Source organism: Furipterus horrens, unplaced genomic scaffold, assembly GCF_987537825.1.
Source record: "Furipterus horrens unplaced genomic scaffold, mFurHor1.1.pri manual_scaffold_13, whole genome shotgun sequence".
Lineage (NCBI taxonomy): Eukaryota > Metazoa > Chordata > Mammalia > Chiroptera > Furipteridae > Furipterus > Furipterus horrens.
Genome location: NW_028327183.1, coordinates 36,438,088 through 36,452,975, shown reverse-complemented (window position 1 = coordinate 36,452,975; position 14,888 = coordinate 36,438,088). Strand labels below are relative to the sequence as shown.

At 38.8% G+C, this 14,888-nt stretch overlaps 1 non-coding gene across 1 annotated transcript; it reads left to right on the top strand.

Moving 5' to 3' along the window:
• The first annotated feature begins 3,446 nt into the window (after window positions 1-3,446).
• LOC149994535 (U6 spliceosomal RNA) lies at window positions 3,447-3,553 on the top strand. The gene has a single exon (XR_016507932.1). It is a non-coding gene; the product is annotated as a U6 spliceosomal RNA (small nuclear RNA).
• The last annotated feature ends 11,335 nt before the right edge of the window (window positions 3,554-14,888 follow it).

Genomic DNA, 14,888 nt, shown 5'->3' with positions numbered 1-14,888 from the left:
ATGAAAAATACAAAATAGGAATTCTTTTTTAAAAAGCCAACATTATGTTCTTTGAAAGTAACAAAATATACAGATCTAATTACAAAGAAAAGGAACTTATCAAGGTTATAAATTAAAAGGGCAAGATAGCTAAGAAGAGCAAAGATTAAAAATAAAGTAAGAATTTACAGTCCTAACATATTTTGTGAAGCTAAAGTAAGCTCAAACACTGCATGTGTGTGCATGCACATGTGCGTGTGTTGTTGGATCGGGAGCCATGATAGCCCCAAGATGAGATGTCAGAGCCCAAGTAAAGTGGGAGAGGTATGCATTGGAGGGCTCTCTAGTGCACGCTGTTAGAACCTTAGTGTAATGAAAAGGACCGGTTTCCTGAAAGGGGGTAGTAGCAACAATAGGAGATCAGTTACATGCCGAGGGATTGATCAAAAAAATAAATATATTAATGATAACCAGATTGTTCACTGTCAGAGAAGGGCTTTGCATGGACAAGAATGTATCATGAACCAAGTATAATAGCTAATCCATTTGGTGTTCCTGAGGTCCAGAAGACACAAAACAAAACAAAACAAAACAAAGCGAAACAAAATTGCTCAAGCACAACCGTGTGCTTATGGGACTATAAATTAATACACCACTTTGCAAAAAGTATTTGTATCTACTAAGTCTGAACATATGCATTACTCTTTGACTCATAATTATACTCCTATGTATATACCCAATAGATATGCTTATACATGTGAGCAAAAAGACATGAATTAGAAAATTCATTGCTACCAGAAACTGGAGACAACTCAAGTGTTCATCAAAAGAGAATGAATAACTAAATTGCATATTCATCCAATGAGTGCAATGGCATTGAGGATAATTGAACTACTGATATACATAACAACATGGATGACTCTCACAAACACAATATATTTTTCAGACTGAAAGTTAACATATTTAGTACACAAATAACTGTTACAAAGAAGTAAAATAAGCTCACCATCCTAATATAAAAATGGACAAGAACAAGCAGGTCACAAAAGAAAAACAAGTGACAAATATGTGGAAACATTGAAAATCAAAAATTACAAAGACAAAAATATAATATTTGATAGCCAGGAGATCAAAATTTATTTTTCTTTGGATCGTGTTTTAATTTTACTTTTAAAGTATATTTTATTGATTATACTGTTACAGCTGTCCCAATTTCCTTTCCTTTTGCTCCCCTCCACCCAGTACCCCCTTTTCCTCCAGCAATCCCACCCCCCTTAGTTCATGTCCATGGGTCATGCATATAAGTTCTTTGGCTTCACCCTTTCCTATATTATTCTTAACTCCTTCCTGTCTATTTGGTATCTACCAATTATGCTCCTCAATCCCTGTGTTACAGAACCCCTGGGCTGCTCCAGTTGAAAACAAACCCATGGGCTCTTTAGTTAGGGGCCCGATTGCCCGCCGCCAAAATTATAACTCTCAATACCAGAGTTTGGCGAAAAGAAAAAGAATTGTTTATTTAACAGTTATATAGATTTAGTTATTTGCGGATTTCTGTTGTTAAGTCTTATGCTCTTTAAAATACCCACAAACACATATCCTTGCCTCCCCCCTTCCAAACCAGGCTAGTTTTAGGAAAGTCAGAGAAACCGTTTCCCTGCTTTCCAAACACAGTTCAGCTTTACCAGCAGCTGCCAATCATTCAATCTGATTGGGGAGGTCCTTTCTGTGCTGTGGTGCCCTCCAGCTCTCAATGCAGGACCGCCTGGATTCTCAGCCTCCTTGCAAACTGCCTTCTTCCTGCAAACCGCATGGATCTTCTCTCCTTCTCAAAACTGCATGGCTAGAGCCTCTTAAAGCAGCTTGGAGACCCCTTCTCCAAGCCACATGGAGAAGGCCCCTTCACCAAGCCACGTGGAGGGAGCACACGAGAGCGAGAGAACGAGAGAGCCCGAGAGCTAGAGCGAGAGCCAGAGTGCCAGTGAGAGCCAGAGCCCGAACGAGAGCTTGAGAGAGTCTCAGAGAGAGAGCACGAGCGAGAGCCAGAGAGAGAGAGAGAGAGTCTGAGAGAGTCCCCGCTAAAATGTCTGCAGCTGCTTATATATCCCTGACTGCGTCATCTGACGCAGTGGGCGTTGCAAACAGTTCTGACCATTCACAGGTCCTTACATAGGCTCTGTGTGCTTTCTCCATACTGTCCCCTGGTTCAAGACTCCTCCCATCTGCCTGAGGCTTTGGATGCATTAAAGCCATTTGCATAAGAAAGACAGTAGTCACCAGCCTCAGGCATGTGGAAGCATTTGAAAAGCTGCTTACTTCTCCCCATCCCCCAGCAGCAAACTCTGGGGATTTTTGGACTCCCCTGTTTCTGTAACACCTGTACCATTTCCACATTTCTCCCCTTTCCCCTTCTCAGCTGATAAACCTTCAAATGCTCCTCATACCTATGACTCTGTTCCTATTCTGGTTGTTTGCTTAGTTTTTTTTTTTTATGCTTTTTATTGATTATATTGTTACAACAGTTCCAATTTTCTCCACCTTGTTCCCCTCCACCCAGCACCCCCCTCCCCCAGCAATCCCCCCCCAAGTCCATACCCCTGGTTCGTAAAAATTAACTATCCCCCCCCTCTCAAATATTAGGACCCTTTGTAATCTTGTAAAGGACAATGGGCGAAGGTCTCAAGCTCCTCTAGCTGCTTCAAGCTGGACATGGTCGTCGTCCTACCTACCCTTGGGTCCAGAAAACCCTAATAAGAGTGGGGGTGTGGAGGGGAGGGTGGCCTTCCCACGTGGGGAAGGATCGTGCAGACTCCAGGTCAGTTGGCTGTCTCCGGTCAACGGCGTGCTTGGTTTAACAGGCTGGTGTCCTTGTTGTGTTCTGGGGGCAACAGATTTGGCGAAAAGGGTTAAAAGACATCATTCAATCCATAACTACTAGATGACAAAAGGCAGGGATTAATTTTTCAATGTTCCATATTAGGGGAAAAAAAAAAAAAAAACTTCTTTGTAAGAAGGTGTGCTAGGCACATCTCGCCTGTCCAAAACCCTTTTGCCCATTATACTTAGTTTGGACTGAGGTAAATAGTTTAGGTTTTTCCCCCTCTCAGACCTCTGGGCCTTTTCTGTCCAAGCCATTAGGATAGAAAAGAGAAACCCGTTTTAAAGTGAAGCCCACAGACCACCCCATTCTTCCCCAACCCAGCCATTTAGTTCAGCCAAACCGTTGAGTCTCAGGAGGCAGCGCTGCAGAGAGGATTAAGTGAGGCTTATGCGTACAGATAATCACTCAGGTAATGCGATCATTGGCTTATGTCTTTTGAAAACAAAAAACACGTGTTAATTTATGTAACATAACCCGCAAACAAGTCTCTAAATCTGGAGAAGAAACTTTTAAGATGGTTAGTTGCCCTGTTTTATACTCTACTACTGATCATTGTGATTTTCCTTGAATAATAATTTTTCTCCCCGTGCTCGCTTCGGCAGCACATATACTAAAATTGGAACGATACAGAGAAGATTAGCATGGCCCCTGCGCAAGGATGACACGCAAATTCGTGAAGCGTTCCATATTTTTAACAGCATATCCACAAAAGAACTCAAGACAAAGCAGATAGAGTGACTCTCAACCAAGTAGCCAGAAGGAAGATCCTATCAAAGAACATCTGAAATATAACCGAACAGCATAAACAAACGACATAAAGGGTAACTCAAGACCATCAGGCTCAGGATATCAAAGAGACTGCACCACTGAAACTCCCAGACCTTCGATAAAGAATATTACACCACAAAGGAGGGAAGTCAAAGCAGACTACGCCCCCCAAAATAAATAAATAAATAAATAAATAAATAAATAAATAAATAAATAAATAAAAACAAAAAGAATCCAACATGGTAAGACGCAAAAATAACCCCTCAATGAAAAGAAAAGAGGAATCCTCAGAAAGAGAGATAGACGAAATAGACATAGCCCAAATGTCAGACATGGAATTCAAAACAATGGTGGTAAAGAAGCTCAATATACTCGACATCCTTAAAATCAACTATGACAACCTTCAAGGAGTTACCAGCAGCTCCAAGGAAATTACAGGGAACTGGCAGAGAACTACACCAGCATAAAAAAAAAGACATAGAAATTGTTAACAGGAACCAGGAAGAACTTAAGAATACAATCTCTGAACTGAAAAACACAGTAGAATCAGTCAAAAGCAGACTTAACGAAGCAGAGGATCGGATTAGTGAGTTAGAAGATAATGTAGAGAAAAACTCCCAGACAATACAGCAAAATGAAAAACGATTGAAAAAATATGAACAAGATGTAAGGGAATTACAGGATAGCATTAGGAAAAATAATTTAAGGATCATCAGAATACGAGAGGGAGAAGAAAAGGAACATGGAATTGAAAATCTGATAGGAGAAATAGTGACAGAAAATTTTCCGAACCTGATGAGAGGAAAAGCTATGCAAGTCCAAGAAGCACTGAGAGTTCCAATCAAGAGGAACCCCCAAAAACCCACTCCAAGGCACATCATAGTTAAAATGGCAACATTCCAAGACAAAGAGAGAATCCTAAAAGCAGCAAGAGAAAAGCAGCAAATAACATACAAGGGAGCTCCGATAAGGCTATCAACTGATTTCTCAACAGAAACATTACAAGCCAGAAGGGAATGGTCAAAAATATTTCAAGCAATGAAAAACAAAGGCCTACAACCAAGAATACTCTACCCAGCAAGGCTCTCATTCAAAATAGAAGGTGAAATAAGGAGTTTCTCAGACAAAGGAAGACTGAAAGAATACATCTCCACCAAACCAGCATTGCAAGAGATGCTAAAGGGACTGTTCTAAGAAAAAAAGAAGAAAAAAACAAGAGAGGAGAGGAACAGAGGTACAAAGGGAAATGAATAAATACACGTCAATAATAACCTTAAATGTAAATGGATTAAATGTTCCAATTAAAAGACATAGGGTAACGGAATGGATAAGAAAACAGGACCCACATATTTGCTGTCTACAAGAAACACACCTCAAAACAAAAGATTTACACAGACTGAAAGTAAAGGGATATAAAAAAATATTCCAAGCAAACGGACTGGAAAAAAAAGCTGGGGTAGCAGTTCTCATATCAGACAAAATGGATTTCAAAGCAAGGACAATAAAAAGAGACAAAGATGGACACTTCATAATACTTAAAGGAAAAATCCATCAAGAAGATATGACTTTGATAAACATATATGCACCCAACATAGGAGCACCCAAATACATAAAGCAAATACTAGAAGACCACAAAAAGGATATCAACAACAACACACTCATAGTAGGGGACTTCAACACTCCATTATCAACAATAGACAGATCATCAAAGCAAAGAAACACCAAGGATATACAGGCATTGAACAAAACACTAAACCACATGGATCTAACTGATATATATAGAACTTTTCACCCCAAAGAAGCAAAATATACATTCTTTTCAAGTGCACATGGGACATTTTCAAAGATAGACCACATGATAGGTCACAAAACAAGCCTCAACAAATTCAAGAAAATTGAAATCATATCAAGCATCTTTTCAGATCACAATGCCCTGAAACTAGAAATCAACCTCAGAGAAAAAAATCAAAGACACCCAAACTCATGGAGATTGAATAACATGCTATTAAATAATGAATGGGTAACAATGACTTCAAAGAAGAAATCAAGAAATTTCTAGAAACTAATGATAATGAGCACACAACAACCCAAAACCTGTGGGACACAGCAAAAGCAGTCCTGAGAGGGAAGTTTATAGCAATACAGGCATATCTGAAAAGGCTAGAAGAATCTCAAATAAAAAACCTAACCACAATGCTACAAGAACTAGAACAACAACAACAAACAAAGCCTAGGGCAAGAAGAAGGAATGAAATCATGAAGATCAGAGCAGAACTAAATGACATAGAGACTAAACAAACAATCCAAAAGATCAACAAAACTAGGAGCTGGTTCTTCGAAAAAATCAACAAAATCGACAAGCCTCTAGCCAGTCTAATCAAGAAAAAAAGAGAGAAGACACAAATAAACAAAATCAGAAATGAAAGAGGAGAAATCACGACTGATACCTCAGAAATACAAATGATAGTTAGAAATTACTTCAGACAACTGTATGACAAGAAATTTGACAATCTAGAAGAAATGGACAAATTTCTAGAAACATACAACCTTCCAAAATTAAATCAAGAAGAAGTGGAAAGTCTCAACAAACCAATAACAAAAAAGGAAATTGAAACAGTAATCCAAAATCTCCCAGCACACAAAAGCCCTGGACCAGATGGCTTCACAGGCGAATTCTACAAAACATTCAGGGAAGAACTAACTCCTATCCTCCTCAAACTGTTCCAAAAAATCCAAGAAGAGGGGAAAATCCAAAACTCTTTCTATGAAGCCAGTATTATCCTAATCCCCAAACCAGGTCAAGACACAACAAAGAAAGAAAACTACAGGCCAATATCACTGATGAACATCGATGCTAAAATCCTCAATAAAATATTGGCAAACAGAATCCAGCAATACATCAAAAAGATCATACATCATGATCAAGTGGGCTTCATTCCAAGGATGCAAGGATGGTTTAATATTCGCAAATCAATAAATATAATACATCACCTAAACAGAATGAAAGACAAAAATCACATGATCATATCAATAGATGCAGAAAAAGCATTTGATAAAGTACAACACCCATTTATGATGAAAACACTCAGCAAAATGGGAATAAAGGGAGCATATCTTAACATAATTAAGGCTATATATGAGAAGCCTGAGGCCAACATCATACTCAATGGACAAAAACTGAAAGCATTCCCCCTGAACTCAGGAACTAGACAAGGTTGTCCACTCTCTCCACTCCTTTTCAACATAGTGTTGGAAGTCCTAGCCACAGCAATCAGACAAGAAAAAGAAATAAAAGGCATCCAAATTGGGAAAGAGGAAGTGAAACTTTCATTATATGCAGATGACATGATAGTATACCTAGAAAATCCTATAAACTCCACTAAAAGACTCGTCGGCAGCCGTCCGTCTCGAGAGACGATGGTGTAGCTTCCCAAGAGTCTATCTGCACCGCCGAGAATGGCTGTGCAGTCCGACTCGGGAGTGACATCGTATCTGTCTCCTCCCGTGTTGAATCGACATCTTGCGATGACGCTGAAGCTACAGAGCCTGGGCAGGGTGATATGGAGGGTCTGCTGTTGCCCATGCAGCAGACCCCCCCTCTCTTCGCAGCTGAAGGGTCCAAGGGAAAGACGGAGTCAATACAGCTTGGCTTCAGGTGCGCCGCAGGAGTTGCCGGTGTTGACTACAACGTCAAACCGCCTTAGGGACTCCGGCTCCGGATTTTCTGTCAGGGTTTACTCCCTTAGCCTTTTCCTGAAGAGGTATGCCGCAAGGCAGCGGAGGTTTTTTGGAGTCAGAGTTTTCCTTCTCTGATGTACCCTGACTGGAAGATCGAACCAGCGACACTTAGCTCGCAGGCTGACGCTCAATCCACTGAGCTAAACCAGCCAGGGCATACTAAAAGACTACTCAATATAATAAGTGAATTTGGCAAAATCGCAGGGTACAAAATAAATATACAGAAATCTAAGGCATTTCTGTACACCAACAATAAAATAGCAGAGACAGAGACAAAAAAGAAAATACCATTTACTATAGCAACAAGAAAAATAAAGTACCTAGGAGTAAACTTAACCAAAGAGATAAAAGACCTGTACTCTGAAAATTACATAACATTGAAGAAAGAAATTAAGGAAGAAACAAATAAATGGAAGCAAATACCATGTTCTTGGATGGGAAGAATCAACATCATCAAAATGGTCATACTACCCAAAGCAATTTACAAATTCAATGCAATCCCTATTAAAATACCAATGACATATTTCACAGACCTAGAACAAATACTCCATAAATTCATATGGAACCAAAAAAGACCCCGAATAGCAAAAGCAATCTTGAGACAGAAGAACACAGCAGGAGGAATCACAACACCAGATATCAAACAATACTACAAAGCCACTGTAATCAAAACAGTATGGTACTGGCGTAAGAACAGACATATAGATCAGTGGAACAGAATAGAGAGTCCAGAAATAAACCCAGGCCTCTATGGTCAACTAATCTTTGATAAAGGAGGAAGGAACATAAAATGGAGTGAGAAGAGCCTCTTTAACAAATGGTGTTGGGAGAACTGGATAGGGACCTGCAAAAAAATGAAACTAGACCACCAACTTACACCACACACGAGAATAAACTCAAGATGGATCAAAGACTTCAATGTAAGCCGTGACACCATAAAAGTCCTAGAGGAAAACATAGGCAAGAAAATATCAGATATCTCACGTAACAATCTCTTCACGGATACATCTCCTAAAACAAGAGAAATAAAGGAAAAAATAAATAAATGGGATTACATCAAACTGAAGAGTTTCTGCTCAGCAAAAGAAAACATCAGCAAGATGAAAAGGAAACCAACCATATGGGAAAACATATTTGCCAATGACATCACAGACAGGGGACTGATTTCCAAAATATATAAAGAGCTGATACGACTCAACATCAAGAAAACAAACAACCCAATTAAAAAATGGGCAAGGGACCTGAACAAACACTTCTCTGAAGAGGACATACAGAAGGTCCATAGACACATGAAAAAATGCTCAACATCATTAGCCATCAGGGAGATGCAAATAAAAACCACAATGAGATACCATTTTACACCAGTCAGAATGGCCATCATCAACAAATCAACAAACAACAAGTGCTGGCGAGGATGTGGAGAAACGGGAACCCTACTGCACTATTGGTGGGAATGCAGACTGGTGCAGCCACTATGGAGAACAGTATGGAATTACCTCAAAAGATTAAAAATGGAACTGCCTTTTGAACCAATGACTCCACTACTAGGATTATACCCGAAGAATCTTGAAACCCCAATTCAAAAGAACTTATGCACCCCTATGTTCATTGCAGCACTGTTTACAATAGCTAAGTGCTGGAAACAACCTAAGTGCCCATCTGTAGATGAGTGGATCAAAAAACTGTGGTACATTTACACAATGGAATACTATGTAGCAGAAAGAAAGAAGGAACTCCTGCCATTTGCAACAACATGGATGGAACTAGAGAGAATTATGCTTAGTGAAATAAGCCAGGCAAAGAAAGAAAAATACCATATGATATCACCTAATACAGGAAACTAAAGAACAACACAAACAAAGGAACTAAATAGAACAAAGAGCAGAATAGCAGTCAATAGGGGGGAGGGGAGAGGGAGAGAAGGGGGATAAGTAAGGGAAGGGTTTAATTAAAGAGCCTGTATGAAAGACTCATGGACATGGACAACGGGGAGGGATATGATTGTGGGAGAGGGGGTGGGTTGGGTGGGGGAGAGAAATTGGGGGAAAAGGGGACAACTGTAATTGAAAAACCAAAATAAAAAAAATTAAAAAAAAATAATAATTTTTCTCCCTAAGGTTACCCTCCTTGTCTTTAAAGGGACTACATTAAGTCCATTTTTAATTTATCCTGTTCGTTTGCATAAACATAACAAGAGCAGCAAATGATCACTTATGATCTTTAGTTCTGCTTTGCTGAAACTTACCCAAGGAATATTTGGGGTGACCTTCAGTCTGTTCTTCAGGGCACAGAAGCTGTGCCACATATCTGGCATTCATCCTTGCCTGTACACACCTGTTTTTTCCAAGTCTTTCTGGTCTTTCCTTGTGCCTTAAGGTCCCTTCTAGCCATCTTTCAGGAAAACAACCTTCGTTCTTCCCTGGAAAGATTGCTGTGGACCGCACAACCAACCATGGTACCAGGCCTTTTATCTCACGGGCTTTTATTACCTTTGAAAGTCATTCCCAGTTCCTCAGGGCTTTCTGGTAACGATCTGAGCCCAAGTATGTTTCCTTTAGGCTTGACATTCCAGTCAAAGACTTGGTCAAAAAAAAAAAAAAAGAACCTCTGTTGACAACTGGTCTTATTAGTTCTATGCAAAGGAACTTATGTCATTACTTTCTTGTTTAGAATGCCAAACTCTGGAGGGATCAAATAGGAAGAAAAATATACAACGTGAAGGAAAATCTTTGTCCTAATATTCACTGAACTGGCATTTCCATTCTTCATATTTTCATTTTTCCCCCACTAAAAAATTTTTGTTTGTTTTTCCATTACAGTTGTCTCACTTTTTAGCCCTCTTGTTTCCCTGCACCCTGTCCCTCCCCTCCCCCACATTTAGTCCCCACTCAGTTGCACCTGTCTGTGGGTCATTCATATATATATATTTTTTTAACTTGACCCATCCCCTTACACCTTTCTTTTCCTCCCCCCCGCCCCCCTTGTTACTGTTAGTCTACTTCTTGTTTACATACCTCTGGTTCAATTTTGCTCATTTGTTTGTGTTATTCATTAGTTTCCTGTAATAGGTGACAGCATAAGGTATTTTTCTTTTGTTGCCTGGCTTATTTCACTAAGCATAATTTTCTCTAGTTCCATCCATGTTGTTGCAAATGGTAGAAGTTCCTTCTTTCTTTCTGTTACATAGAATTCCATTGTGTAAATGTACCACAGTTTTTTGATCCACTCATCTACAGATGGGCATTTAGGTTGTTTCCAGCACTTGGCTATTGTAAATAGTGCTGCTATGAACATTGGAGTGCATAGGTTCTTTTGAATTGGTGTTTCGGGATTTTTTGGATATAATTCTAGCAATGGAATTGCTGGTTCAAAAGGCAGTTCCATTTTTAGTTTTTTAAGGAAATTCCAAACTGTTTTCCACAGTGGCTGCACCAATCTGCATTCCCACCAGCAATGCACCAGGGTTCCCGTTTCTCCGCATCCTCTCCAGCACAAGTTGTTTGTTGATTTGTTTATGATTGCCATTTTGACTGGTGTGAGGTGGTATCTCATTGTGGTTTTTATTTGCATCTCTCTGATGGCTAGTGATGTTGAGCATACTTTCATATGTCTATGGGCCCTCTGTATGTCTTCTTTGGAGAAGTGTTTGTTCATGTCCTTTGCCCATTTTTTAATTGGGTTGTCTGTCTTCTTGGTGTTGAGTTGTATGAGTTCTTTATATATTTTGGAGATCAATCCCTTGTCTGAGATGTCATTGGCGAATATATTTTCCCATATGGTTGGTTTCCTTTGCATCTTGCTGATGTTTTCTTTAGCTGAGCAGAAACTTTTTAGTTTGATGTAGTCCCATTTGTTTATTCTTTCCTTTATTTCCCTTGCCTTAGGAGATATATCAGTGAAAATGTTGCTACGTGGGATATCTGAAATTTTCCTGCCTATTTTTTCCTCTAGGACTTTTATGGTGTCACGGCTTACATTTAAGTCTTTGATCCATTTTGAGTTTATTCTGGTGTATGGTGTGAGCTGGTGGTCTAGTTTCATTTTTTTGCATGTCCCTGTCCAGTTCTCCCAACACCATTTGTTGAAGAGGCTCTTTTCACTCCATTTGATGTTCTTTCCCCCTTTGTCAAATATTAGTTGACCATATGAACCTGGGCTTATTTCTGGGCTCTCTATTCTGTTCCATTGATCTCTATGTCTGTTTTTATGCCAGCACCAGACTGTTTTGATTACCGTGGCCTTGTAGTATAGTTTGATATCGGGTATTGTGATTCCTCCTACTGTGTTCTGCCTCAAAATTGCTGTGGCTATTCGGGCTCTTTTTTGGTTCTATATAAATTTTTGAAGTATTTGTTCTAGGTCTGTGAAATATGTTGCTGGTATTTTAATAGGGATTGCATTGAATCTATAAATTGCTTTGGGTAGTATGGACATTTTAATGATGTTGATTCTCCCCATCCATGAGCATGGTATATGCTTCCATTTATTTGTATCTTCTTTAATTTCTTTCTTCAGTGTTATGTAGTTTTCTGTGTACAGGTCTTTTACCTCTTTGGTTAAGTTTATTCCTAGGTATTTTATTTTTCTTGTTGCTATGGTAAATGGGATTTTTCTTTCAGTTTCTATCTCTGAGTTTTTATTGTTGGTGTATAAAAATGCCTTCGATTTCTTAATATTGACTTTGTATCCTGCTATTTTGCCGAATTCACTTATTAGATTGAGTAGTTTTTTTGTGGAGTCTAAAGGATTTTCTATGTACACTATCATGTCATCTGCAAATAATGACAGTTTTACTTCCTCTTTTCCAATTTGGATGCCTTTTATTTCTCTTTCTTGTCTGATTGCTGTGGCTAGAACTTCCAAGACTATGTTGAATAGGAGTGGAGAGAGCGGACATCCTTGTCTTGTTCCTGATCTCAGGGGGAATGCTCTCAGTTTTTGCCCATTGAGTATGATGTTGGCTTCAGGTTTCTCATATATGGCCTTTATTATGTTGAGGTATGCTCCCTCTATTCCCATTTTGCTGAGAGTTTTTATCATAAATGGGTGTTGTACTTTATCAAATGCTTTTTCCGCATCTATTGATATGATCGTGTGGTTTTTGTCTTTCATTTTGTTTATGTGGTGTATCACGTTTATTGATTTGCGAATATTAAACCATCCTTGCATCCCTGGGATGAATCCTACTTGATCGTGGTGTATGATCTTTCTAATGTGTTGCTGGATCCGGTTTGCCAATATTTTGTTGAGGATTTTAACATCTATGTTCATCAGCGATATTGGTCTGTAGTTTTCTTTCTTTGTTGTGTCTTGACCTGGTTTTGGAATTAGAGTTATACTGGCTTCATAGAACGAGTTTGGGAGTCTTCCCTCTTCTTGTATCTTTTGGAATAGTCTGAGGAGGATAGGAGTTAGTTCTTTCCTAAATGTTTTGTAGAATTCACTTGTGAAGCCATCTGGTCCTGGGCTTTTGTGTGCTGGGAGTTATTTGATTACTGCTTCAATTTCACTAGCTGTTATTGGTCTATTCAGACTTTCTGCTTCTTCTTGATTCAGTTTGGGCAGACTATAGTTTTCCAGGAATCTGTCCATTTCCTCTAGGTTGTCAAATTTCTTGCCATACAGTTGTTCATAATAATTTCTTATAATTCTTTGTATTTCTGTGGTATCAGTTGTGATTTCTCCTCTTTCATTTCTGATTTTATTTATTTGGGTTCTCTCTCTTTTTTTCTTGATGAGCCTGGCTAAAGGCTTGTCAATTTTGTTTATCTTTTCAAAGAACCAGCTCCTACTTTTGTTGATCTTTTGAATTGTTACTTTAGACTCTATGTCACTTAATTCTGCTCTGATCTTGATGATTTCCTTCCTTCTACTTGATCTGGGTTTTGCTTGTTGTTCTTCCTCTAGTTCTTGTAGCTGTAGGGTTAAATTTTTTATTAGAGATTCTGCTAGCTTTTTTAGGTAGGCTTGTATTGCTATGAACTTTCCTCTTAAGACTGCTTTCGCTGTATCCCATAGGTTTTGGGTTGTTGTGTGTTCATTATCATTGGTTTCCAGGAACTTTTTGATTTCTTCCTTGATGTCATTGTTAACCCATTCATTATTTAATAGCATGTTATTCATTCTCCATGAGTTTGAATGTTTTTGAGTTTTTTCCTTGAGGTTGATTTCCAATTTTAAGGCATTGTGATCTGAGAAGATGCTTGATATAATTTCAATTTTCTTGAATTTATTGAGGCTTGTTTTGTGTCCTACCATGTGGTCTATCTTTGAAAATGTTCCATGTGCACTTGAGAAATATGTATATTTTGCTTCTTTGGGGTGTAAACTTCTATATATATCGACTAAGTCCATTTGATCTAAAGTGTTGTTCAGTGCCTCAATATCTTTGGTGTTTCTTTGCTTTGAAGATCTGTCCATTGTTGACAATGGGGTGTTAAAGTCCCCTACAATGAGTGTGTTGCTGCCTATATCTTTCTTGGAGTCTTTCAAAATTTTCCTTACATATTTGGGTGCTCCTAAGTTGGGTGCATATATATTTATAAGGGTTATATCTTCTTGATGGATTTTTCCCTTAAGTATTATGAAATGCCCTTCTTTGTCTCTTTTTATGGACTTTGCTGTGAAATCTGTTTTGTCTGATATAAGTATTGCTACCCCGGCTTTTTTTTATGTCCATTTGCTTGGAATACATTTTTCCATCCCTTTACTTTCAGTCTGTGTAGATCTTTTGTTCTAAGGTGGGTCTCTTGTAGACAGCATATATGTGGGTCATTCTTTCTAATCCATTCAGCTACCCTATGTCTTTTAATTGGAGCGTTTAATCCATTTACGTTTAAGGTTATTACTGATAAGTACTTATTCATTGTCATTTTCCCCCTTTGTACTCATGTTCTTCTCTGTTTCTCTCTGTTTCTTTATCTTCTTAGAGCAGACCCTTTAGCATCTCTTGCATTGCTGGTTTGGTGGAGATGTATTCTTTTAGTCTTCCTTTGTCTGAGAAACTCCTTATTTCGCCTTCCATTTTGAATGAGAGCCTTGCTGGGTAGAGTATTCTTGGTTGTAGGCCTTTGTTTTTCATTGCTTGGAATATTTTTTGCCATTCCCTTCTGACTTGTAGTGTTTCTGTTGAGAAATCTGAGGATAGCCTTATTGGAGCTTCCTTGTATGTCATTAGTTGTTTCCCTCTTGCTGCTTTTAGGATTCTCTCTTTGTCTTTGGATGTTGCCATTTTAATTATGATGTGTCTTGAGGTAGGCCTGTTGAGGTTCATCTTCATTGGGACCCTCTGTGCCTCCTGGATTTGCGTGACTCTTTCTCTCCTCATGTGAGGGAAGTTTTCTGTCATTAGTTTTTCAAAGAGGTTTTCTATCCCTTGCTCTTCTTCTTCTCCTTCTGGAATTCCAATGATACGGATATTGTTACGTTTCATGTTGTCCTGCAGCTGTCTTAGAACCTCTTCAGTCTTGTTCAGTCTTTTTTCATTTTGTTGCATTGTCTGGGAGTTTTTGTGTACGTTGTC